Below are 27,458 nucleotides of genomic sequence, written 5' to 3'. Positions count from 1 at the left end.
AGAATGAAATATAACACATAAAGAGGGCATGTATACACAGGGGATTTTGCACAAACTGACCATGTGTACATCTAATTATCTCTTTAAAATTTTCAAGTCAGATTTTTTAAAAAAGTAACAAAATGTCAGGACCAAAAGATGCCCTAAGCTGTGGTTCAAACAGGAGGATAAAAATAGTATAGGTCCAGATTCCTGCTGGAAGATTTGTTACTTTCTTCTGTTGAAACATAAACAATCTGCCCATAAGTAATTGCACAGGCAAGCTGTAAAACTTTGTTCTTCAGCCTTTTTTTTTCTTTTTCTTTTTTTTTTTAAGCAGGGCTTTGCAGAATTGATTTATACTCACATTACCTATCACTATGTCAAGACAGTTTACCAGGAATCTCCATTAGTAACTGGTTATTTTAATACAACACTGAATAGGCTGATGAGTATTTTATATGAATCTTAAAAATGCCTATTTAAGAACTAAAGCCTCTAATATCATTTACTACTTTACTGCTGTGATTTTATTATATAAAACAATGTAAAATACAAATGTATTTCTAACTGCTATATTGGAAGATGAATCTTTTTTGGTGTAGGGTTTATTTCCCTCATGTTATTCAATTAAAATAATGCACATTACTTTATCTGTTATCTGCTACATTACACTTTAGAACTCCAAAGATAGTTTTAATAGTCTATTGTGCACATCTGCTGTCCCTGATATTTTGACATTCGTATGCAGTATATTTATTCATATGTTTTTGCTTTGTTGCTCAAAAAATTACTTTTATACTTTAGAGTTCTGCATCACGACTTTCAAGTGGCCTTGGACAAGCATGGGTAAATCACTGGATTGGCACCATCATAAAGATAAGTGTTTTCTACACTCAGAGTGAAAGAGCCTATCAAAACAATTACCTACCTGTGTTCTGAAAGAGAAAGAAACACGATGATGGAATGTGAGCAGTAGATGCCATGTTCATCCCTGTCGGTTTTCCTATGGGAGGAATAGTGCTGAGACGCTCATACCATTTTTCTTTTTGTCAGACTGTCTCTTCATGTACATTTCAGCTTCATCACTTACTGGCTATGTCCTTCTGTAAGTTAATCAATATCCTTGAGTCTCTGGTTTTCAATAAAAATACTTTATCACTCCTTTCATCTCATGTTGTCCGACCAAAATAAATACATACATACATACATACATACACACATACATACACACATAACAACAACAACAAAAACCTTTCGGAAAATCACAAGTACCTGATTTCTCTGTGCTTATTTATACTCGGGCAGTTTTGTACTAACAGATAAAATCGCATGTCAGAATAGATGGGTAGAAGCTAAGTATTCACGATCATTAACCTAGTTTGTCTATAAATTCTACTATGCTTTTGCCCCTGAATTACAAAATGCAATGGCCATTACACTGCTATCTACTTTTCTTCAAATCTCATTGCATCCATCTGGATCCCCACCACATGTCTTTCTTACTGGCAGAGGATTATCTAACACTGTATTTTCTATAGATATCTGGAGCTGTTAGATATAAACTCTCTCAATTATCAGGCATGTAAGTATAGCAACACCTGCACCCAAATTATCCTATTTGTTTAAACACAGGAGAGTTTATCAGTTAAAAAAAGGTCTGTAAATTTTACTAGTATTTTCTTAGTAAGTTTTTAAAAATATATTTACTGTGTTTCTAGTCTCTATTTCATTATTTTTTTGGTTTTAGTTTTATTATTTCCTTCTTTCCATTTATTGTGGATGTAGTTTGCTTTTATTTTTCTAGTATCTTAACATGGACTTTTAGGTTTTTTGGGTTTTAGTTTTTGGGTTTTCTTTTTTTTTTTTTTAGCTGAAAGATAACTAACATATAATATCCTATTAGTTTCAGGAGTGCATTACAGTGATTGAATATTATTATACATTGTGAAATGATGCCCATGATAATTCTAGTTGCCATCTGTCATCAAAGTTATTACAGCATTATTGACTACATTCCCTATGCATTATATCACCATCACTTATTTATTTCATAACTGGAAGTTTGTGGCTCCTAATCCTCTTCACTCATTTTGCCTACATTCCCAAACCCTCCACCTCTGGTAACCAACAGCTTGTATTCTGCGTCTATAAGCCTGTTTCTGTTTTGTTTGTGTTTTTTTAGATTCCACACCATTAAATGAAATCATATGGTATTTGTCTTTCTCTGATTTATTTCACTTACCATAATACCTCCCAGATATATCCATGTTCACAAGTGACAAGATTTCAATAATTTTAATGATGGGGTTAACATTCCATTGTTTACATATACCACATCTTCTTTATCCATTCCTCTATCAATAGACATTAGGTTGCTTCCATATCTTGGCTATTGCATATAATGTTGCAATGAACATAGGTGTGTGTGTGTGTGTGTGTGTGTGTGTGTGTGTGTATCTTCATTTTGGTGCTTTTGGTTTTTTTCAGATAAATACTCAGGCATGGAATTATTGGATCATATAGTAGTTCTATTCTTAATTTTTTTGAGGAACCTCCTTAATGTATTCCATAGTGGCTGCACCAATTCAATCAGCAATCTAAAATATCTCTTCTTTAATACAGCTAGTTACAAATAAGTATTCCTATTAGTACTGCTTAGCTGCATCCCGTAAAGTTTTAGTACGCTGTGTTTTGTTTTCGTTCATCGCAAGGTATTTTCTAATTTCTGTTGTGGTTTTCTCTTTAACCTGTTGTTTTTATGATTGTACATCCACAAAATTGTGAATTTTTCAAATTTCTTTCTGTTATTTTCTAACTCCCTTGTACTGAGGTCTAAGAACATACTTTGTGTGATTTCAGTCTTTTTAGACTTGAAATGTATTTTATAACCTCATATATGGTCCATCCTGAAAAAAGTTCCATGTATATTTGACAGGAATATACATCCTGCAGATGTGAGGGAATTCTGTAATATATGTCTGTTATCTCTAATTGTGTTATAGTATTGTGTTATTGTGCATATTCAAGGTTACCAATTCTTTCTTCTATTAGCTCAATCTGTTGAGTACTCAGTGAATCTTTTCATTTTAGTTATTGTACTTTCCAACGTGATAATTTCTATTTGGTTCTCTTTTATAATTACTGTATCTTTATTGGTACGTTTTATTTGAGATATCATTCTCATATTTTCCAATAGCTCTTTAGAAATGATTTCCATGTTTTTAAACATACTTAAAACAGGAAACTTAATTTTTTGATTAAGTCCAATATTTGGGCTGACTCTAGAACAGTTTCTATTGACTGCTTCTTTTCCCTGTGTAGGGACCGTAATTTGTTTCTTTACGTATCTCATATCTTTTTTATAGAAAATTTGAAATTTTAAATACTACATGTGACAAGTCTGGAAATCAGATTCTACCTTCTTCATAGGATTTGTTGTTATTGCTGTTTAAATATTTGCTTTCCTGAACTAATTCTGTAAAGCTTATATTCTTTGTTAGCAGTAGCTACTGAAGTCATAGCTCAGTTAGCTTAGTGGTCAGATAATAACCTCAGAGATTACTGTAAATGTCTCAAATAAATAAGTCTTTTCACATTTGCCAAGGGACTCCATGTGCACTTTAAGGCATACATACCTTCATTGCTCAGGAAGGCAGTTTACAGCTCTGGTTAGATTTTTCTTTTTCTTTTTCCTTTTCTCTTCTCTTTTCTCTTCTCTTTTTCTTGCTTTCTTGCCTGCCTGCCTTCCTTCCTTTCCTTCCTTTCTTTCTTTTTCTTTTTTTAGATTTCCTTTTCGGCTCCATGAAGACTCAAAGTCAGCTACAGGCGAAAGCCAAGGGCCCACATTTCTGGAAATGCACCGTCTTACACATGCGTGTGGTTTTCTAGATTCCCAGGATTATGTTGGAGCTTTTCAAAGCCCCTCTATGGACATCTCCTCCCTAGTTTTTGTTTTGTTTTGTTTTGTTTTCCTTTTGAATAAGCATCACTCTGACATTTCCCCCAACTTTTATTACTGTCTGAGGCAGCTGCAATGTTAACCAATTGCTGCTGATTGTTTCTGAAAATGCACCCAAGGTAAAGGCTATTTGTTAGCTCCAGAATGTCTCTGAGTGAGATCAAATAAAGACAAGACTGGTGAGTAGGGTTTTCCAGGGAAGTTTTATACAGGTCTGGTAATGACCACTCTGGATATGGGGCTTTGGAGGAGATTAAATTCTGTTTTGTTATCTCCTAGGCTTCTAGGCTGCTGGTTTACAGCATCATTTCTGGCTGTTGGTTTTCAAAGCTATCCCAGAGCTGAAGAAAAAAGGACTAAAATAGAAAAGGTACAATGCCACAAAGCTCACTATCCTTACCGAGATTTAACCATTCTTTTGAGTAAATGTTCCCAGGATTGTTGCAAGTTTATATTGACTTCCTAAGTTCTGAAAATGCTGGTTATGACAATTTTTGCCAATGTATTGATGCTTTTATTAGGAAGAGGAGTTTTGGAGGTCCTTACTCCACCATTCCCACTAATGTCTGTATGTCCATCTTTTATACCTTTATATATATAGTGTTGGTTTAGGTTTTTTGTTTTTAGTTCCATTTTCTTTCTTCTTCAGGAACACAAGTTTTATACTTATTTTATTATGTAGTCTTCCACATCTATTATCTACACTCTAATCATTGTATATCTCTCTCCCATTTAAAGTCTTATAATTTCTTGACTGTATTTGCAGTCATATTTGCTTTATTATTCCTAATTTTCCATTTAACTCTTAACATTTAAATTTTATATAAATATTTATATTTTCTCCTCTGCTTCTTTTAATCTCTGTCTCTTTTCTCAGAACCTCTTTTTGAGGTCATACAGTCTTTGAAAAAAAATAGCCTGGAATTTCTTTGAAATTTTAGAAATATTTCTCCTGAACTCTAGTTCTATTTCACTGAAAATCACCTTGGGAAAAATATTTTTATCTCCCATTTGCAAGTGTTTGTTCCTGCCTTTTTCCCCCCAATATCAATGCATAAGTTTCTTAAAACTTGTTTTATCATTATTACTCATTTTTTTGAATGGGAGCAGTTTTCCTGAAGATGAAGAATGAGAGAAAAAATTACAGCTTCAATTAACATTTGTTGTACCCAACTACATCTCACCAAATATAATTTCCTTTGCCCTATGAGCTCATCTTCATTCAATTTTTAGCATTTAATATTCACTCTGGTTCTGGAAAAGCTTCTTATTACCACAAACACTTGATGTCATCTGGCCTTTGCTTCCTCATCTCTTCTTTCTTCACTTTGAGAAAGTCGGGGGTCTGAGCCAGAGACTATTAAACATGGTATTATCTCCCATCCACAATCACGTATTCATGTAAATCTAGGTCTCTGCATTGGGGCTTGTCAATGCTTCTTGATCTCACTGTTTTAGTCAATACTTTTTGGATATTTCTTTTCTTTCTTTCTTTCTTTCTTTTCTTTTTTTCTTTTCTTTCTTTCTTTCCCTCTCCTTCTCCCCTCTCCTTCCCTCCCTCTCCCTTTTCTTTTTTTCTCTTTTTTTCTCTCTTTTTTCTTTCTTCCTTTTTCTTTCTTTCTTTCTTTCTTTCTTTCTTTCTTTCTTTCTTTCTTCTTTCTTTCTTTATTTCTTTCCCTCTCCCCCTCTCTCTCTCTCTCTTACTTACTTTCTTTTGAGGGGGAGGGAGGAGCAGAGGGAGAGAGGGAGAATCTTAAGCAGGCTCCCCGACAAGTGCAGAGCCCAACATGGGGCTCAATCTCACAACCCTGAGATAATGACCTGAGCTAGAATCAAGAATTGGACGTGTAACCAAATGAGCCACCCAGGTGCCCCTAGATATGTATTTCTGTTTGTGACATTTAATTAAATAATAACTGGCTTTAGGTGACATTTAATTAAATAATAATTGGCATCTAGGTGGCTCAGTCAGCTAAGTGTCTGCCTTCAGCTCAGGTCATGATCCAGGGGTCCTGGGACCTAGCCCTGAGTCAGGCTTCCTCCTTGGCAGAGGGAGCCTGCTTCTCCCTCTCCCTTTGCCCCTCTCCCCTGCTCGTGCACTCTCTTTCTCAAATAAATAAATAAATAAAATCTCTAAAAAAAAATAATTGGCTTTACTGGTTAATATCTGAGGAAGCATTGTTTTATCTCAATATTTCCTTCATTTCTGATCCAACTATTCCAGTATATGGCACATACAAATAACATTTTATGATTATGGATGACAGCTCCTTTCCTGTTTATTAAAACATGAAAATTGTTCCTCCCTCCCTTTCTTCCTCTTTTTTTAAATTTCCCTCTTTCCTTCCTTCTTTCTTTATTTCTTCATTTATTTGTTGCCATAAGTAAGTTCCAAAAAAGAGGCTTAAGGAAATAATATCAATATTAACTTATCTTTAAAAAGAAGTCTTCTTTAATAACAATGGAAAAATGTTAAAGGAAAAAATAACTTTCTGTGCATCAGTTATCTTTACTAAACTCTTAAAACCTTAGTATTAAGACTTCCATTAACTATTGCCACTTCTGTTACTTCTCATCTTCTCACTCCTCAACACACCCCACACTCAACAACATCCCACCGAAATAGGTCTCCTTAAATTTGATTGTTTCCTACATAAATATTACACACACACATATATATATATATTATATATATATATTTTACATTATATATGTAATATATATATATATAATATATATATAATTTCACTTGATACTTCAGCAGCATTAAAAAATGTTTGATTTTTCCCTTCTCTTGAAATGTTATCTTTATTAGGCTTCAAGGGATTAATTTTTATAGTTTATTTTCTCCATTTCACTATGCCTTCTTCTCAGTGTTTTTACCTTGTCACATTTCTCTAACTCTTTGTCATCTTAATAATTCAGATCAAGGTCTTTTCTCTCATTCTGAGCACTTTTCTTAACCAATTTAAAGCACATCCATTTTTTAGATAAATCATTTATATAATGACACATACCATAATTACATCCTCATTTCAAACTTCTCTGAGGTCTACATCTGGAATATCCTGACTACTTACTTCTCCACAGGTACCTCAGATTTAATATGACCCAACAAACTAAGTATCTGCCTAAAGAAAAAAAAAATATTGGTCCAACTTGTACATTCTGAGTAATACATTTGTGAATGTAATTTCACAAGTGAGAAACCAAGGATAACAAGACAGCCTCGTGGGGCGCCTGGATGATGCAGTCGTTAAGCATCTGCCTTTGGCTCAGGGCGTGATCCCGGCATTCTGGGATCGAGCCCCGCATCAGGCTCCGCTGCTGGGAGCCTGCTTCTTCCTCTCCCACTCCCCCTGCTTGTATTCCCTCTCTTGCTGGCTGTCTCTCTCTGTCAAATAAATAAAATCTTGAAAACAACAACAACAACAACAACGAGAAAGCCTCATATGTGATATATTCTTGTATCTCAATAGACATCCACCCATCGATGTCATTTATCCATAATCCCTACATATTTTTGAATTTCTAGAAACTAGCAAATATTCAGAAAAGTGCATAAGTATATGTGGCTCGGTTAATATTCCCAAACTGACCAAATTGCTACTGAATTTTGTCAAATGTCTTTGTCTATGTCTATTGAAATGTCCAAAAATTGTTTTTATCTCTTCATATAATGAAAAACAATTCATTTTGAATGTTGAATGCATGTTGCATTTGTAGAGTAATCCTGACTGTATCATAATATATGATCCTTCTTATAAATTTCTGGAATTCGTTTACTAATACTTCATTAAGGATATTTACATCTATGTTCATGAGGGATATGGGTCTGCAGTTTTCTTTGCTTATATTTTTGTCTAGTTTTGGTATCAAGATGAAGCAAACTTATATAATGTTTCACAGAAGTGTTTTTTCTATTTTCTTGAAATTTCTGTGTAGAATTTTTTTTCTCAAATATTTGGTAGAATTCAACAATGAAACAATCTGGGCAGTGGTTTTCTTTATGGGAATGTTTTAAATTATGTATTTAAATTAAAAAATTTATATATATAGTAGTAAATGGGTTATCAGGTTTTTTCTTCAGTGAGAGGGGTATGTCTCTCTAGGAATTCTCCCATTTAAGTTATCAAATTTATTGGTATAAAATCATTTATAATATTCCTTTGTTTTTTAGTATCTCTAGGATCAATAGTTGTAAGTCATTTTTATTTCCTGATACTAGAAACTCTTATTTTATAAATTAACAAATTATAACCTGTTTCAGGATTTTAAACATCGTTTTTCATAATCTTCTCATTTTTCATCAGTTTGTTGATTTTGTTATTGTTCTGATATTGAAATGATTTGAAATTAATGTCTGTGAATGCAATGATTCACAGTTATTCCTTCACCATTCCTGATAAAATAGATGACTAATTGCTATAAAACATAATGTATTTTTTTATATTTTATCTTCTCTACATTGATTTGAGTAGATGTACTCATCATACTGCATTTGCACATAGCCAAGTGTCTGTTTCAAGATATATGAATTTAGTTCATTGACCTAAGAATCCATTTTTGTTTCATTACCATATGATTTTAATCATTATATCTGATTTTATTACTCTTGTCAATCATCCCTCCCTTTTCTTATTTTTCTTATTCTTTTAAGTTGTCTTTGTATTTCTTTATCTTTTCTTTTGCTTCCCAGAAAATTTATTTTAGAATTGGATTGTCAATTTTACACAGGGAAAAATTCCTGTTATGATTCTAACTAGGTTAGAACTGAAAAAAAAGATTGAGAATTTGACTTGTTTTAATTATTTTTTCATTTTTAAAAAATATTCCATTTGTTTATTTGAGAGAGAGAGAGATAGCAAAAGAAAGCACAAGCACAGAGAGGACAGTGAAGCAGGTTCCCCACTGAGCAGGGAGCTCGATGCTGGGCTCAATCCCAGGACCCCTGAGATCGATCATGACTTGAGCTGAAGGCAGGCGCCTAACCCACTGAGTCACCCACACACCCCAAATGATTCTTTCACTTAAATCACTTAGACATCTTTAAGGAATAGCTAGTTTTTCTATATGAGAGGCAGTGTTCTCTCATATTCTATTACAGCTTATCTTGCTTTTCTAATACACTTACCAGGAATACATCAGTGCCTTATTTAATAGTATCAGTTATACTAGTTATAGTTTTCATAATTTTACCAAGTAGCTTGATTTTGGATTTGATTCCTGGAAGTGTGATTTCAGATTCCATGCTTTTAACAATACTGGTTGTTGTATACAACGTTGGGTAAGCAAAATGAATCAGTTCTTAAATTACCAATTGTTGTTATAAGAAACAAATTTTATCTTAGAGGACTGAATCATCTGGTACACTAGCCAGTAACCATATTTGTCTATTGAGCAATTAAAATATAGCCACTGTGATGGAGGAACAGAATTACTAATTTTAATTTACTTAAAATAAATTTAAAAACTGAAGAAATGTAAATTTTTTATTAAACAAGTTTACTATTTTGCTAGAAATGTATTTCCTTTTAATTGCTGAATCATATAAGATATTATTGTCCTATTGTTGTGGACCTGCATTTCTATCATTACATATAAATATATCACAAAATTAGTCAGTGTGAATAAATTCAGCTCATGTGATGTTTTCCTATACAATGATATATCACTATAATGTGTTGGTTATAAATTATAATTGGCAATTAAATGGAAATACATATTACTTTAGTTAAAATATGTTTGTTATTTTTTAACAGAATAGACCAAGTATAGGATTCAGGGTCAAGTCGTGTTGATGAAGCCACTAAAAATGTATAGAACTTTAAAAGACAAGAAAAATATGGAAGTAGGTACGTATGAACTTTGGTACAGATGACAATTGAAATTGGCTGCAATAGAGCAAAACAAAAGAGCTTTATGATTATCATTTAAAAATTTTAAATGCCTAACAGAGGGAAAATATTGAGACTTTATCAAAAGTATATAGCAAATTTGATAAAAGATTCCTCTCATCGGACAAAAGCATTGGCAAACATATCCAAAATCAAAATTAAATATTCAACAAATGATTTTAAAATAATTGTTAACAGGATCTACGCCTGTAACTTTTGCCAGCTACAAAATAGTTTGAATTCTTGCACAAAAATGAAAACATTCCTAGATGATGTATCAGTCATGGTTCAACTAGAGAAAGAGAAGAGGATATATGTATATATACATACATATATATGTATATATGTGTGTGTAGAGAGAGAGAGACTATACATATACAGCGTGTCTGTGTGCGTGTGTGTAGACAGATACATACATGCATACATAGATACAAAGAGAGAATGGGAATAGGAGATGGAGAGATTGATTGAGAGAGAAAGAAAAAAGGAAAAGAATTTCCTTATGTAACTGTGAGAGCTAAGCAAGTCCAAATCCAAAGGGCAGGCCAATCAAGAGGGCAACACCAGCAGACTGTAACTTACAATTACTGGTACAGGTAAAAGCTGCTGCCTACATATAGAATTTCTTTGTGTCTCTTTTTCTGTTCTTCTCTGTCTCTCTTACAGAAACTTCAGACATGTTTTAAGGTCTTTTAACTGATTGATTCAGGCCCAGCAAGATTAACCAGAATAACTTCCCTTATAATCAACTGATCAATGACATTAATTACATCTGCAAAATGCCTCTACAGCAACAACCAGATTCATGTTTGTTTGAATAGCTGGGGACTTACCTTACTTAACTTGTCACATATAAAAAGACCATCACCTCTACAAATACAGAGATGGTAAAAAAAAAAAAAAATGCTATTTCAGTTATGAAAATTGTGTTAGAAAGTTATGCAGACTTTTTAAAAGTAAAATATCTTCAATAAGCCACCAAGCTATTTTTCACAGAATATAAGAGTTTTCTAATAGTTTCAAAATCCAACAAATTCCCAATATGTAAAGAGTAAGTTTTTTTTTCACATAAAAGACAAAAAAACACATGTTCCTCACCATGAGGAAATTTATAATCTTGTAAAAAGAGATATAGAATGAAACACAGACACACAGACACCCAAACACACATAAACACATTTAAAAAGAACTAAAAGTCATGTTTCTTGACAATGAAACACTCTGAAAACTAGTAATTTAAAAGAAAACCTGATACCTCACAGATATGCCTTTGTTTTTAAAGCTTAGATTTTTTTAAGAGGTTGGTCTGTTCTCTCAAGAACAGTTTGGGAGCATGGTTACAAAATAAACAGCCTAATTAAGCCCTCACTGTATGTATGCTTTACTAATGTGGTACCATTTCATAAAAGCAGATGCCTTTCTGAGGAAAGAAAACACAATTAAGGACAGACCTTCTAACTGAAAGGCGTAAAGCTATGGAGACAATATTGTACTTGCAAAAACAAAATTGTACTTGTAAATACACATGGGGCCATAAAATGAGGTTTTAACACAGTGGGGATTAAGTAGGAGCACAGTATGAACTGGCACTTTCCTTGTTTGCTTCTAAAAATGCCTACTAGTGCGTCAAAATGTCATTAGACATGAAGTTTCACAGGGTTGCATTCTTGCAAATGACCCCAAAGATTAGCTATAACTCCTCCTTTTAAAATGTTTTATATATTTTAGGGGAAAAATATATATATACACACACACAAAGGTTGTATAAAGGCACTGAAGAATTTAAAACAATATATTGAAAGTGAAAATCTGGTAACAAAATACTCCTTTTAATACTCTCAGTAACTTCCTTACTGTCTAGGTGTGACTATTATTGCAGGTCATCTGATAATTTTCCTCTTAGTTTTCTTTTTACTTAAATGATTTATGAATGTTTCTCTAGATAACATTGTGTAATTTGCCTTGTTTTGAACATTTTATGTGTCAAATAATACTATACATATTTTTTTTGCTTTTGACTCCTTTGCTCGAATTTATGTTTATGAGATTTGTTTAATGTTCTTGGAGGTAGCTGTTATTTCATTCAGTCTCTTTACTTATAGTATTCCATTGTACAGTCACATCACAGTTTATTAATTTTGTCAATGTTGAACATTTAGATTTTCTGATGAATTTCACTGGCATTCCTACCCACTTCAGTTTAAGTATAGTGTTTTGATGGTTTTTATAACTTATTTTTGTTTTCTCTGTTTTTCCAGCTATAATTAGTAAGGTTATTTTTTCAGACTCATAATTTTTTTTTGGTAAATTAATAAATAACTTTACCATGTGGTAGTTGTAAAAAATGAGATGTCTGGTTCAAAATAGGATATACCCAGTAGCTCACACACAGTAACTCATAACTTCTCACTAGAAAAAAAAAAAACTTACAATAATGCTGAAATCCAGATTCACAAATTAATAGCAAAACCTAGGAGAAACTGAAATTACTTTTAAGAGAGATGGAGAACATTCTACGAATGTTCAATTTTTTTAAATATCCTAAATTTGATTTCATAAATAAGGTGATCTAAAATAAGAATAAAATTCATGTTTTCTTAAATTCTTTCCCTTTTAGAGAGAGAGAACAAGTGACTGCATCCAGGCAATAATGGAATATCCAATACTTGTATCTATGCAAATCTGACCTGTGCAGTGGCTGAAGTAATGTTTATCTCTCTTGTTTTGCATACACAGATACTCACATAATGTAGTTCATTAAAAAATTCCATTAAGCATAAATTGCAATACAGTATTAATCAGAAATTAGTGAATTTCTTAGAATTAATTCTCTCCACAGATACTTATAGCTTATATATGAGAGATTTCTTGTCTTTCACGGGAGTACCAATCACTATTTCCCCAAGGAACACATAACCTATCACAGAAATGAAAATCTTATAACAACACCAACAATTAAAATACAGGTGGTAGAGGATCCACTTCCAGGATGAGGAGGTCCACAGACTCAAATTCTAGTGAAACAGATATAACTGGCAAAAATTACTTTAAAAAAATGAAGTCTCTGGAAATTGCCCTAGAGGCACAGAACAAATGAACAGAAGATTTATTCAAGGTAATCTAGTAAATATTGTTAAGAACAATGAGATCTGTGGCACCGGAGCTATGAGCTGCCCCCACTCACCCTCTCCCCTACCAGCCAGTGGAGCAGAAGCTCCATTCCAAGCAAAGGTTGCCAAGAAGATGGGCTTACAATCTCCCCAGCTCCAATCCATGGCTATGGTAGCTCCCTGGGAAGGAGCTTTAGCATCTCTCATTACCCTTCATTCTGGGTTATAGAATCTATATTCCAGGTAATTTTAATTGCGAGGTAGGAACTCCCCTCTTCTATCACTCATGCATAATGTGAAGCTCTACCTCAGGCATAGTAAGCCAAGAATACTGAGGCCTTGATTGCCCTCAGCTTAGTTTATTCATAAGGCAGAGGACCCAAGTTTGGAAAAGCAATCTAAGAACACCAGAGGCTACTACTCCCACCAGCATCCTGATTATCAAACAGAGATGACAGTATGACAGAAGCAAACTACCACTGATATATCCAACTCCAGAGCAGTGACTCTGAGAGATGTGGCCCAGGGAGAGAGGCAAACTGACTTTTAAGTAGAACAGAGTGTAGGAAATTGAAGCCTAAGAGTGCCCTCGGAAACAATGGAAATGTTGATGGTAAGTAATTAATAGGATGCTGCTAGCTCAATGAAAGCAAGGAACTAAACTAGGCTATCAGTTTACCAGGAAGACTAGCCAGACAGACAGCCAAAAAAGGATATACAGAAAATACATATATGTGTGTGTGTGTATACATGTGTGTATAAATAAATATATATAAATCACATAAAAAATGAAATATTACTCAGCTATATAAAAGAAAGAATCCTGATTTGTGTGACAACATGGATGGACCATAGGCACATTATGCTAAGTAAAATAAGTCAGACAAAGACAAATACTGTATGTTCTCACACTGGGATCTGAAAAAAACTAAACTCATAGAAATTAAGGGGAGAAGACGGTTGCCAGAGGCTGGGGATTGGGGAAATGGGGAGATGTTGGTTAAAAGTTACAAAATTCTAACTATAGGATGAATAGGTTCTAGGTATCTAATGTACAGCATAGTGACTATAATAGTACTGTATTATATATTTGAAAGTTGTTAAGAGTAGATCTTAAAAGTTACCACCACACACACACACACACACACACACACACACACACACAAATTATAATTAAGTGAGGTGACTAACCTTATTGTGATAATCATGTCCCAGTATATATGTGTATAAAATCATCACAATGTATACCTTAAGCTTACATATGTTAGATATCAATAATATCTTAATAAAACTGGGAGAAAAAAAAGCTATCCTCAACTCAAAGACTGGACTGAAAAACTGCAAAGAAGTCTGAATTAATTGGATAAGTCTGTTAAAAAAAATAGAGTGATCAGTTGAAAATCAGTGGAATCAAATAGCTAAGTACCATGCCAACAGAGGCAAAGTGTTTAACAGAAAAATAAAGAAAACATACATCAAAACTGATAAAACCACTGGAATCCCAGGTGACTGTGTGTAGGCCAAGGCTGAATCCTCTAAAGACAGACATCAAAAACTTCAAAATACCAGGGATGTAGACTTAACATAGAAATGTCCAGCCAAGTTACTAGGCAAATAAACAACCAAACAACAAAACAACAATACACTGGGGTGCGTGTTTCAGTATCCAGAGTTGCTACAACACATAATCTTAAATGTCCAATTTTCAGAAAAGGAAAATATGAGACATTTAAGGGAACAGGAAAGTATGATCTATATATAGGAAGAAACAAAACTAACAGGAGCAGAAACTGCCTGCAAAAAGACCCTAATGCTATGTATAATAGACAAATACTTAAATCGACTATTGTAAATATGTTAAAAAATATAGAAAACCATGCATAAAGAAGTAAATAAAGGTATGATGACAATATCTTACAAAATAGTAAATATAAAGAGACATTATTTTTAAAATGGATATTAGAAGTTGGAAAGTACACTAAATGAAATGCAAATTCAACTAGAGGAAATAAAAGGTAGATCTAAACTGGCAAAAGAAGCAATCAGCAAACTTGATGACAGATCAATAGAGATTATCCAATCCAAAGAAAAAAAAAAACAGAAAAAGAATGAGGAAAAACAAACTGTGCTCCAGAGAAATGTGTGGCATTGTTAAATATACCTACATGTGCATAATGGAAATACCAAAAAGGGAGGAGAGAAGGGTAAAAAAAAAAGAAAAATGTTTGCAAAAATAATGGCTGAGTGGTGCCTGGTTGGCATAGTTGGTTAAGTGTCTGACTCTTGGTTTCAGCTCAGGTCATGATCTCAGGGTCATAAGATCAAGCCCCACACTGGGATCCACACTGAGTGGGGAGGCTGCTTGGGATTCTCTCTTCCTCTGCATCTGTCCCTCCTGCTCATGCATGCATGTACACTCTCTCTCTCTCTCTCTCAAATAAATCTTAAAAAAAATGATGCCTGGAATCTTCCCCAAATTGATGAAAAATATTAATCTACACATCAAAGATGGTCAACAAACCTCAAGTAGAATAAATGAGTAGAGATTCTTAGCTAGGTACACCACAGTAAAAATGTTGAAAAACAAAATCAAAGTGAAAATTATGAAAGTAGCAAGAGGAAAACAACTCTTTTTATACAAGAGAACCTCAATAAGATTAAGAGCTGACTTCTCTTCAGGAACAACGTGAGTGAGAAAAACTGAAAATTTTTAAAAACTTGTCATTTATAAACTGTTCAACAAAACTATCTTTCAAAACTGAAAATGAAGCAAAACACTCCCCCATAAACAAAAAACTGATAAAATTTATTGCTAACAGAACTGCTTCTTAAAAATATTAAAATGAATTACTAAGGGTGAAAGTTCATAACCTCAGACAGTAACCTGAAACAACATACACACAAGAAGAAAGATCACCAAAAACAGGAATTATGTAATAAAGAAAGACAATATAAACGCATATTTTTTCTTACTTCTCTGAAGTGAGTTAAAACACACACACACATGCTTAAACAAACAAGAAGCAGAATCAGACCTATAAACACAGAGAAAACACTAATAGTTGCCAGAGGGGAGAAGATGGGGGGTGGGCAAAATGGGTGAAGGGGAGAGGGAGGTACAGGCTTCAAGTTATGGAATGAATAAGTCACACAAAAGGCACAGAATAAGGAATACAGTCGATACTGTAATAGTGACGTAATAGGATAGATGGTAGCTACACACACAAAAAAAATAAATAAGAAATTAAAAAGTAATTGCATAATATTATATATAATTGTGTTATGGGGCATGTAACATAAAAATGTAAGATGTTTGATAATAATATCACAAAGGATATAGGTAGGTGCAAAGTCATCTTGGAATTAGAAAATATCAAAAGAAAATAACTTGAAACAATAGGAACGCATATAAAACCTAGTAAATTAAATTATGTACTTGCTTTCCTTTGTTCTCTCAGCTTTTTAAGAAAGACATAATATTTCATAAACTAATATAAAAAAGTATGCTTGCATTTGTAACACATAGATGTATAATGTCTATTAACATTACTCACATAAAAACAGGGAAGAAACAAAAGACCTGTGTAAGAATAATATTTCTCTATCTAGATGAAATTAAGTTAGTACAAATCTGAATGAAGTAGATTATAAAATAAGATATATGTGGTAAACCATTGAACAATCACAGAGAAAACAGCTTAAAAACAGACTGAGGGGCGCCTGGGTGGCTCAGTGGGTTGAGCTCTGACTCTGGGTCTTGGCTCAGGTCATGGTCTCAGGTTGTGAGATGGAGCCCCATGAAGTGCTCCAGGCTCAGAGGGGAGTCTGCTTGAGATTCTCTCCCTCTCCTTCTGCCCCTCCCCCGTCTCTAAAAATAAATCTTTAAAACAAATAGACTGAACAAAATCCTCAATAAAGTTAAATGTTACACTAGAAAATATTTAGTTAATGGAAAAGAAACAAGTAAAGGAGTAACAGAGAGACATGTGGAAAACAAAATTAAAATGGCAGACATCAATCCAATATCAGTAGGATTATTAAATGTGGATGGTTTAAACAATGCAATCAAAATGCAGTTTGTTAGAGAGGATTCAAAACAAGACCCAATTCTATTTAGTCTGTAGGAGACACACTTTAAATGGAATGTTAATAAAGAATGGGAAAAGATATAACATGCAAACAGCAAACATAAGAAAAGATCAAATGGTTCTACTATCAGACAAAACAGACTTTAAGACCAAAAATGCTAGTAGTGATATAGAGAGTTATTTTCAAATGATAAAATAATCTATAAGAAAGATATAACATTGTAAACATGTATTTTCCTAATGACAGAGTCTCAAAACGCACAAAGCATAAACTGATAGCACTAAAGGGAGAAATATGCAATTCAATCATAATAGCTGAAGATTGAAATACTCCTCTTTAAATAATGATAGAACAAGTCAGAAGATCAAAAAGGAAACAGAGGACTTAAAACACATCACAAGGCAAATAGACCTAACAAACATCCACACAGCACCTGCCTGACACAGCAGAGTACAAATTCTTCTCACGTACATAAGGGAACATTCTACAGTATACACCATATGCTAGGCCATAAAATAACCTTCAGTTAATTTGTAAGTATTAAAGTCATTCAATTATTTTCTGTGAACAATAAGTGAATTTAGAAATCAATAAAGAAATTTAGGAATTCACAAATATGTAGAAATTAAACAATACATTCTTTACATAATCATAAAATAAAATATGTTGAGATGAACTAAAATAAAAACAGGATTCAACTAAGGATGAATGCAGTGCTTTATAGCTATAAATGTTTATGTTGAAAAAGAAGAAATAGCTCAAGCCAATAACTTAAAAAATTGGAAAAAGAAAAACAAACTATATCTAAAGCAAGCAGAAGGAAGTTAATCATAAATATTAAAATGGAAATTAAGGAAATTGAGACTAGGAAAACAATAGAGAGAATCAATAAAACTAAAAGTTAATTATTTGAAATAATGAAATTGACAAAACTTTAGATTAATCAAGGAAAAAGAGAATATTCAAGTTACTATAATCAAGAGTAAAACAGCAAGACATTGTTGATCTTACAGATATAAAAATGACTATGTGAGACTACTTTGAACAACTGTATGTTAATAGATAACTTGGATGAAATAGATAAGTTCCTAGAAAACACAGACTACCAAAATTGGCTCAAGAAGAAAAAAATATGAATAGACCTATACCAGGTACAGCAACTGGATTAGTAGTGAAGCTATTACACACACACACACACACACACACACACACACACATACATACAGCCCGGGTCCAGACAGCTCAATGGCAAACTCTTATCAAATATCTGAAGAATAATCAATAGTTCTCCATACACTGTACCATAAAAATTAGAAGAGGAAAAAAAAACACAAAACATTTCCCAAATCATTCTGTGAGGCCAGGGCTAACCAGGTAATAAGCTAAAGAAATATATCTCAAGAAAAGAAAGCTACAAAGTTCTTGTGTTAATACTTCACAAAAATCCTTGGTAAGATTCCAGCAAACCAAATCCAATGACATATAAAAAGCAATATATAACACAATCAAGTGGCATTTATCAAGAATAAAAGCCTGACTTAACATCCAACTATGAAAGTAATATACTATATAATGTAATATATTATATTTAATATACTATACTATAATGTGATATATTATTAGATATATGTATATCTATATACTATATGACTAGAATAATGGATAATGTAATATACTATATGACTAGAATAAAGGATAAAAATCACATGATCATCTCAATATACTGTGGCTCAATAAATTGTTCCTATGCTTAAAGACAGCTACTAGAGCTTCATGATACCAAGTTTCGGAAAGCAGGAGGTAGCAATCAGCATATGGCCCTCCTTTTTTTTTTTTTTTAAAGATTTTATTTATTTATGTGACAGAGAGACAGCCAGCGAGAGAGGGAACACAGCAGGCGAGTGAGAGGAAGAAGCAGGCTCCCAGCGGAGGAGCCCGATGTGGGACTCGATCCCGGAACGCCGGGATCATGCCCTGAGTCGAAGGCAGACGCTTTAACGACTGCGCTACCCAGGCGCCCCAGCATATGGCACTCCTTTTAAGAATGTACATGAAATATACATATTATTATTCTGCTTACCCAATTTGCCTAATTGCAGAACCTGAAAATACTGCAATAAGTTTGAAAAATTGAGTCTTTGATTTGAGGCAACAAATTCAGGAGGCAATTAACAGTCTAAGCCACAGATAATTAAGGTTCCTTCAGAAAAGAATATGATTATTCACAAAAAGTAAATAAACTGAAAAGAGAAACGAGACTATAGGGAGAAAGAAAACTGATATTAAAGATAACAGCAGATTTGCACGAAAGAAAATCTCAGAAACATAATTAAGAAACTGCAGTCACAATAATTAGACTATTGAGGTTGAACACCAATAATCAATCAAAGTTCTAATATTAGAATAAAATTGGAAGTTAACTCAGAAATTTTCAAAGTAAGGCCAAATGAATTTCAATTACCTTACTCTGCATAATGGCTTCCTTATTTCCTTCTGTCCCAGAAAATGGATATAAATATTAAGCAAATATGATTATAAATGTGTAGGCATTTACAGACCTGCTACATAGAAGTACTTAGAATTAAAAGACGGGGAAAGAACGTGGTCTATCTCTATATCTACCCTCCCCCTTTTCTATTAGAGAAGAGAAACATTTAATTAGAGAGAGAAACATTTAATGTTTGGAATACAGTGAATCCCAATAGATCATGGCCTATTTGGAATATCAAAAAACAAAAAGAATCCAAAAGTTACTAATTGTGAGGTAATTTATCCTGTCTGCCATAGATTAAACATTCAGCCAGCTAAATACTATATACTCCAGCTTGAACTCCCCAGAGACTCTAAAGGCCACAGATACAGAGGAATGGAGCCTAAACATTTATTTAGTTCAAAGGATCAAATAGCTTTGCATGCATTAACTAACTGAACCTTTATCTATCAGGATAGTACAAGTATTACCCTCATTATGTAGCTGAGGCAATTGAAGAACAAAGAAATCAAGTCAATTCCCTAAAATCTTACAGCTCCTGCTTGGAAATGATAGAGTCAGGAGCCAGGACCCAACCTTGTTTGAGTGGCTCCAGGGTCTTCTCTCAAATACTTAACCAATAGCTTACCCTGGTAATCTGAACATTTAAGGAAATTGGGCTGTTTTTAATTACGGAAGCCAATGGGAAGAATCATTTGAGGAAAGGAATGATTAAGAGTTTAAAATATTGCAGAAAGATACAAGATTGAAATATTTATATGTAAGTGGCAACAAGACAATATAATGAAGCTGGGTAATTTTATATCACACTTAGATAGCAATTAATTATGTGAAGGAAGACATTTTGATTTCAATCAAGCCTCCTGAAAACGAGTGGAGAGAAAGACAGAGACTGACAGACAGAAAAAGTTCCAGGGCATGAGTGGGGTGTACTGATGTAGGATTAAGCAAGGTTTTTTTTAACATGGCTGAAAAGTCATCATTTTAAAATACTGATAGTATGAAGCTTTCAAGGGATGGGAGAGGGTGAAATTATTGGTAAGAAACTTGGGTGCACAATTTACAGTCTTACATTTAGTTAAATCATTGGTATGCTTTTCATGCCTATTTAAATAGTTTACCGCTGAGTCAAGTGGCATATATACCCATATATTTAGTGAATAATATTTAATATATATACACATATAGTCAACATAAATGCATATATAATAGAATATATATGTATATATAATAGACGCACAAATGTATCTCCCAATACACAAAATGTATGTTATATACCATTTTTAATCTGGATATTTCTCTCTTGGAAACCTTTACTATTATATCTGGAGATTAGTAAATTTAGGACTACCATTACCTTTTTCCTGTGTTAGGTCAAGTTTGTCACAGACCTGATGACTGCACACTTTCTTATTTTCCCCCTCACTTTGCTAAATAAAATCTCATTATTAGCTACCAAGAAATGACTGAATGGAAGGACATTTTTGAACTCATGTGTCAGAAACATTCTAATTTTACCCTGGAACTGCATAAAGTTTAGGGCTTGGAATAGGAATTCTAGAGTAAAAATAATTTTACTTAGAACTTAAAAAGCATAATCAAAATCGTCAATTTTCAAAAATTGCTACTTAGAGAACCAATGTGGTTGTAATTCTGTTCCATTGTATGTGATTATGTTTAACCTTCCAGGACATTTTAGACTCTTTTTTCTGTATTCCTAAAAGTCATAAGGAATCTCATGACTTTTTTTCAGGAAGATAAACAGCCCTTTTCAGAAATTCTTGCATTCTACAAACTTCCCCCCCCCTTATTATTCATTTGTTTCCTACTACCTGCTTTTTATCTCCTTTTGAAATCATTAACAAGATGTTTGAACAAAAAATTCATTCTCAACTTATTTTATCCCTTTTCACCTAATGTAGGTCTTTTTCTTTTGTGTGTTTTTCAGGAAGAATTCTTTCATTTTATTCGGTAGCACTGAAATTATTATTATATTTAATTTGGCTAATATACTTTACAAAAGATAGATGTTACCTCTTAGCATTTCTTCTTATTTTAATGGATGATATCTGATGTCTTTGAAGATATGGACTTCATTTGATTTGTTAAGTGTTTATACAAGTTTCCATTTGCACACATTTTAACAAGAAAAAATAGTTCTGAATGATGATATATAACATCGGCAATCTCTAGACTGGAACATTCTACTGTCACTGTACCTAAACAAAACCCACAATTCCCAGAACTCCCTTCCTTGTATTATTCCAAGTAAAAATTGGTCAAAATAACTAGTTTGAGATTTGGAAGACAGACAAAAAGCAAGAAATTGTACTCCCTGGATGTTCACATTGTTATATCTCTTAACAAACAGATGCAGAAATGCCCAACAGATTCAAGCTTTTCACTGATCACCACTATGTGTACAGATCTTCTTGCCAAAGGCCTGATGAAAAAATGTTATCTTGCTAATCACAAGACATTCAGTTGTGGATGCTCAGAGGCAACAACTTCCTCTAGACTGCTCATCCAATTCTCCCTTTCTGGCTCTCCGTTGTGATTAAATTTTCTGGTCTTCTCAGATTGATAGATTGTTGGTATTTTTAATCTTCCTTTAAGACCTTTACATCTTATATAGTTCTTTTAGACTTCACATCTTATATAGTTCTTCCCACAGATGTATAGGTCTAATGCCTATATTAAATAATTTATTTCGTAACTCATAAGAGAGTCTGTGATAAAATACACACATACTGGGTATCCTTGTTTTGTACCAAACTTCACAAGGCAAGTAAATATTATTTCAACATTGAGTGTGACGTAGGTGTTTAGTAAATACCATTATCAGATTAACAATGTTTCTATTTCTAGTTTGTTAAGTGTCTTTTCATAAATGACAGTTTAATCAAATAAACTTTTTTTGAGATGATTAACATGTTTTCTATATCTTGTTTTTAATAGATAATCACACTGGTTTTGAATAAATAAAACTTGCATTTTTGGAATAAATCTTATTTATTACATTTATTGTGACAATTCAGTTTGCTAATATTTTGTTTGAGTATTTGTTTTTGTTTTCATTTTTTATTTTTTTTTAAAGATTCTATTTATTTATTTGACAGAGAGAGAGACAATGAGAGAGGGAACACAAGCAGGGGGAGTGGGAGAGGAAGAAGCAGGTTCCCAGCAGAGCAGGGACCCCGATGCGGGATTGATCCCAGGACACTGGGACCATGCCCTGAGCCGAAGGCAGACACTTAACAACTGAGCCAACCAGGCACCCCATGTTTATGAGTTTGAATTCATGTTCACAAGGTAAATTTCCTTTAGTTTCATATGTGTGTAATGTCCTCAGGCCAGTATCAGAGTCATACTGGTTTCAAAATTTAAGATTAGAATTTTTTAAAAGATTTATTTATTTTTATCTTTTTTTTTTTTTTTTTTTGAGAGACAGAGAGAGAGCATATGCATGAGTGGGGAAGTGGAAGAGTGCAAAGCCTGACATAGGGCTTGACCTCATAACCCTGAAATCATGACCTGAGCTTAAATCAAGAGTTGGACTTAACTGACTGAGGCTATCCAGGAGCCCCTTAAGATTGGTGTCTTTTTTCAATGCTTATAGTTTTTTTCATGGGGAATTTTTTAATTAAAAATTTAACAAGTATGAGGTTACCTACACTGTTTATTTCTTCTTCTGTCAGTTTTGAAGTTTCTTCAAATTTTTTTCTGGATTTTTGTATGTATTGACACAAACTTATATAATTCTCTTATCTTTTTTTAATGTGGGAAGGGCTTGAAATGCTGCCTTATTCTTGGTTTTGGAATTTATATTTTCACATTTTTAAATCAACTGGACTGAAGTTTTATCAATTTATTGTTCTTTTAACAAACAACTTTTGACTGTTGATTTTATCTTATGTTTGTTCCCTATTTTATTTTAACATATTTTTTAAAAATTTTCTTCTGCTTTCCTTGGTTTTAATAGCTATCGTTATTCTACCTTACTGACACAACAGCTTAAAAATTATATTTTTACATATTTTTTTTCTTTTTTTAAAGATTCTATTTATTTATTTGACAGAGAGAGAAGCAGTGAGAGAGGAGACATAAGCCGGGAGAGTGAGAGTGGGAGAAGCAGGCTTCCCACTAGGCAGGGAGCCCAATGTGGAGCTCAATCCCAGAACACCGGGATCATGACCTGAGCCGAAGGCAGATGCTTAACGACTGAGCCAACCAGGCGCCCCTATATTTTTTCTTTTCTAATATGCACAATTAAAGTTACATATTTCAATTGGAGTTAAGATGGCGGAGGAGTAGCGGACCCCTTTTTCAGCCGGTCCCCTGAGTCGAGCTGGATAGGTACCAGATCAGCCTGAACATCCACGGAATCAGCCTGAGATGCAGGAAGGTACATCTGGATCTCTACAAATGAACATCTCCAACGCTGAGTATTGAGGTACAAAGCAGGGAGCTGTGAAACCACGCACAGATATCGGAAGATAAATGGAAGGGGGAGGGAGCCGCCGCGTTCGGGCCCGGGAAGCGGTAGCCACCTGCACGGGGGAGCAGGCAGACTCGTGGATGGCACCCGTGAGAAAATGGACTGGGACCGTGAGCGGGGAGCGCGCACCACCAGACTGAAAAGGAGCTCCGGTGCACTCACTGGAACCAGACTGAGACCGGGAGCTCTGGGAGCGCGCAGGGGGGGCTGGCGGCTGGTGGTGTTAGAAACACAAAGGACAGAGATGCGCCGGCCCTAAAAGTGAGGGCTGGGATGCCCGGGTGTGGGGTGCACATCCCGGGACGCTGCAGGGTTAAGCAGCACCAACAGAAACAGAGTTAAAGTGGCCAGAACATCAGTAGAGAACGGACCACGATCCCTCTGTTCTGAGACAGAGGCTGAGATTCAGCCACTGTTGCTCTAACTCTCAGAAGAGGCACAGCAAACCGCCAGGGAAAGCTGCCAGAGAACAAAAGCCTGGAAATACCAGCTCACAGTGTGCCCATCCCCATCCCCCCTCACAGGGGACAGAGACTCTACCCAAACAGGGTTGCCTGAGTATCAGCACGGCAGGCCCCTCCCCCAGAAGGCAGGCTGAAAAATCAAGAAGCCCACATCCCTAAGATCCCTATAAAACAAGGGCACACGGCCTGGGTCCCAATCAATAATTTGGGCTCTGGACAACCCCGCAACCTCTCCTCATCAGAATCACAAGAAGGAGAAGTCCCCCCCAGCAATGAAAAGATAATGAGTCTGTGGCCTCTGCCACAGATCTAATGGATATGGATATAACCAAATTATCAGAAATGGAATTCAGAGTAACAATGGTCAAGATGATGTGTAGATTTGAAAAAAGTATTAACGAAAATGTTAATGAGAATATAGAATCTCTAAGGGCAAAAATGAGAGCAAACCTGGCAGAAATTAAAAGTTCTATGAGCCAAATGCAGTCAAAACTAGAGGCTCTGACGGCCAGGGTAAATGAGGCAGAAGAATAAATCGGTGAATTGGAGGATGCGTTAGTACAAGAAAAAACTAAAATAGAATCTGGACTCATAAAAATACATGCACAGGAATGTAGGTTACGGGAGATTACTGACTCAACGAAATGTTCCAATATCAGAATCATCGGCATCCCCAAGGGGGTGGAGAAAAACAGAGGTCTAGAAGAGATATTTGAACAAATTGTAGCTGAAAACTCCCTAATCTAGCAAGGGAAACAAACATTCGTGTCCAAGAGGCAGAGAGGACCCCTCCCAAGCTCAACCATGACAAACCTACGCCACGTCACGTCATAGTGTATTTTGAAAATATTAGATCCAAGGATACAGTACTGAAAGTGGCCAGGGCACAGAAATTTCTCAAGTACCAAGGCAAAGGTATCAGAATTATGTCAGACCTGTCTACACAGACCTGGAATGAGAGAAAGGGTTGGGGGGGGGCATTTTTAAAGCTCTTTCAGAGAAAAACATGCAGCCAAGGATCCTTTATCCAGCAAGGCTGTCATTCAGAATGGATGGAGAGATAAAGACCTTCCAGAATCGCCAGTCATTGACCAATTTCGTAACCATGAAACCAGCCCTACAGGAGATATTAAGGGGGGTTCTATAAAAGTAAAAAGGCCCCAAGAGTGATACAGAACAGAAAGTCACAATTGATAGAAACAAAGACTTTACTGGCAACATGGCATCATTAAAATCATATCTCTAAATAATCAGTCTCAATGTAAATGGCCTAAATGCTCCCATAACGCGCCAAAGGGTTGCAGATTGGATAAAAAGACATGACCCATCCATTTGCTGTCTACAAGACACTCATTTGGAACCTAAAGATACATTCAGACTGAAAGTAAAGGGATGGAATACCATCTTTCACACCAATGGACCTCAAAAGAAATCTGGGGTACAATTCTCATATCAGACAGATTGGATTTTAAACTAAAGCCTATAGTTAGAGACACAGAAGGGCACTATATTATTCTTAAAGGATGTATCCAATAAGTGGATATGACAATTATAAATATATATGGCCCCTAACAGGGGAGCAGTAAGATACACAAGCCAACTCTTAACCACAATAAAGAGACATATAGATAAAAATACACTGATAGTAGGGGACCTCAACACTCCACTATCATCAATAGACAGATCACCTAAGCAAGAAATCAGCAAAGAAATAAGAGCTTTGAATGCCATACTCGACGAGTTGGACCTCACAGATTTATACAGAACACTACACCCCAGAACCAAAGAATACTCATTCTATTCTAATGCCCATGAAACATTCTCAAGAATAGACCATGTTCTGGGTCACAAAACAGGTCTCAACCGATACCAAAAGACTGAAATTATTTCCTGCATATTCTCAGACCACAATGCTCTGAAATTGGAACTCAACCACAAGGAAAAATTTGGAAGAAACTCAAACACTTGGAGACTAAGAACCATCCTGCTCAGGAATGACTCGATAAACCAGGAGACCAAAAATCAATTTAAACAATTTATGGAGACCAACGAGAATGAAAAAACAATGGTCCAAAACCTATGGGATACTGCAAAGGCAGCCCTAAGGGGGAAATACATAGCCATCCAAATCTCACTCAAAAGAACAGAAAAATCTAAAATGCACTTATTATATTCTCACCTCAAGAAGCTGAAAGACCAACAGAGGGACAGGCCTAATCCATGCACGAGGAAGCAGTTGACCAAGATTAGAGCAGAAATCAATGAATTAGAAACCAGGAGTACAGTAGAGCAGACCAACAGAACTAGAAACTGGTTTATTGAGAGAATCAATAAAACTGACAGACCACTGGCAAGACTTATCCAAAAGAATAGAGAAAGGACCCAAATTAATAAAATTATGAATGAAAAAGGAGAGGTCACGACCAACACCAATGAAATTGGAAGGATTATTAGAAGCTTTTATCAACAGCTTTATGCCAATAAATTAAGCAATCTGGAAGAGATGGAGGCCTTCCTGGAAGCCTATAAACTACCAAGACTGAAACAGGAAGAAATTGATTTCTTAAACAGGGCAATTGATTATGAAGAGATTGAGTCAGTGATAAACAACCTTCCAAATAACAAAACTCCAGGCCCGGACAGTTTTCCTGGGGAATTCTACCAAACATTCAAAGAAGAAATAATACCTATTCTCCTAAAGCTATTTCAAAAAATAGAAACAGAAGGAAAGCTACCAAACTCATTCTATGAGGCCAATATTACCTTGATCCCCAAACCACGCAAAGACCCAATCAAAAAGGAGAATTACAGACCAATTTCCCTAATGAATATGGATGCCAAAATCCTCAACAAGATCCTGGCTAATAGAATCCAACAGTACATTAAAAGGTTTATCCATCATGACCAAGTAGGATTCATCCCTGAGATGCAAGGGTGGTTCAACATTCGCAAATTGATCGGCATCTTAG

This window comes from Ursus americanus, chromosome 18 (genome assembly GCF_024610735.1).
Source record: "Ursus americanus isolate L20-20 chromosome 18, mUrsAme1.1.p, whole genome shotgun sequence".
In the NCBI taxonomy this organism is placed as follows: domain Eukaryota; kingdom Metazoa; phylum Chordata; class Mammalia; order Carnivora; family Ursidae; genus Ursus; species Ursus americanus.
Note: the sequence above shows the minus strand (reverse complement) of the source record.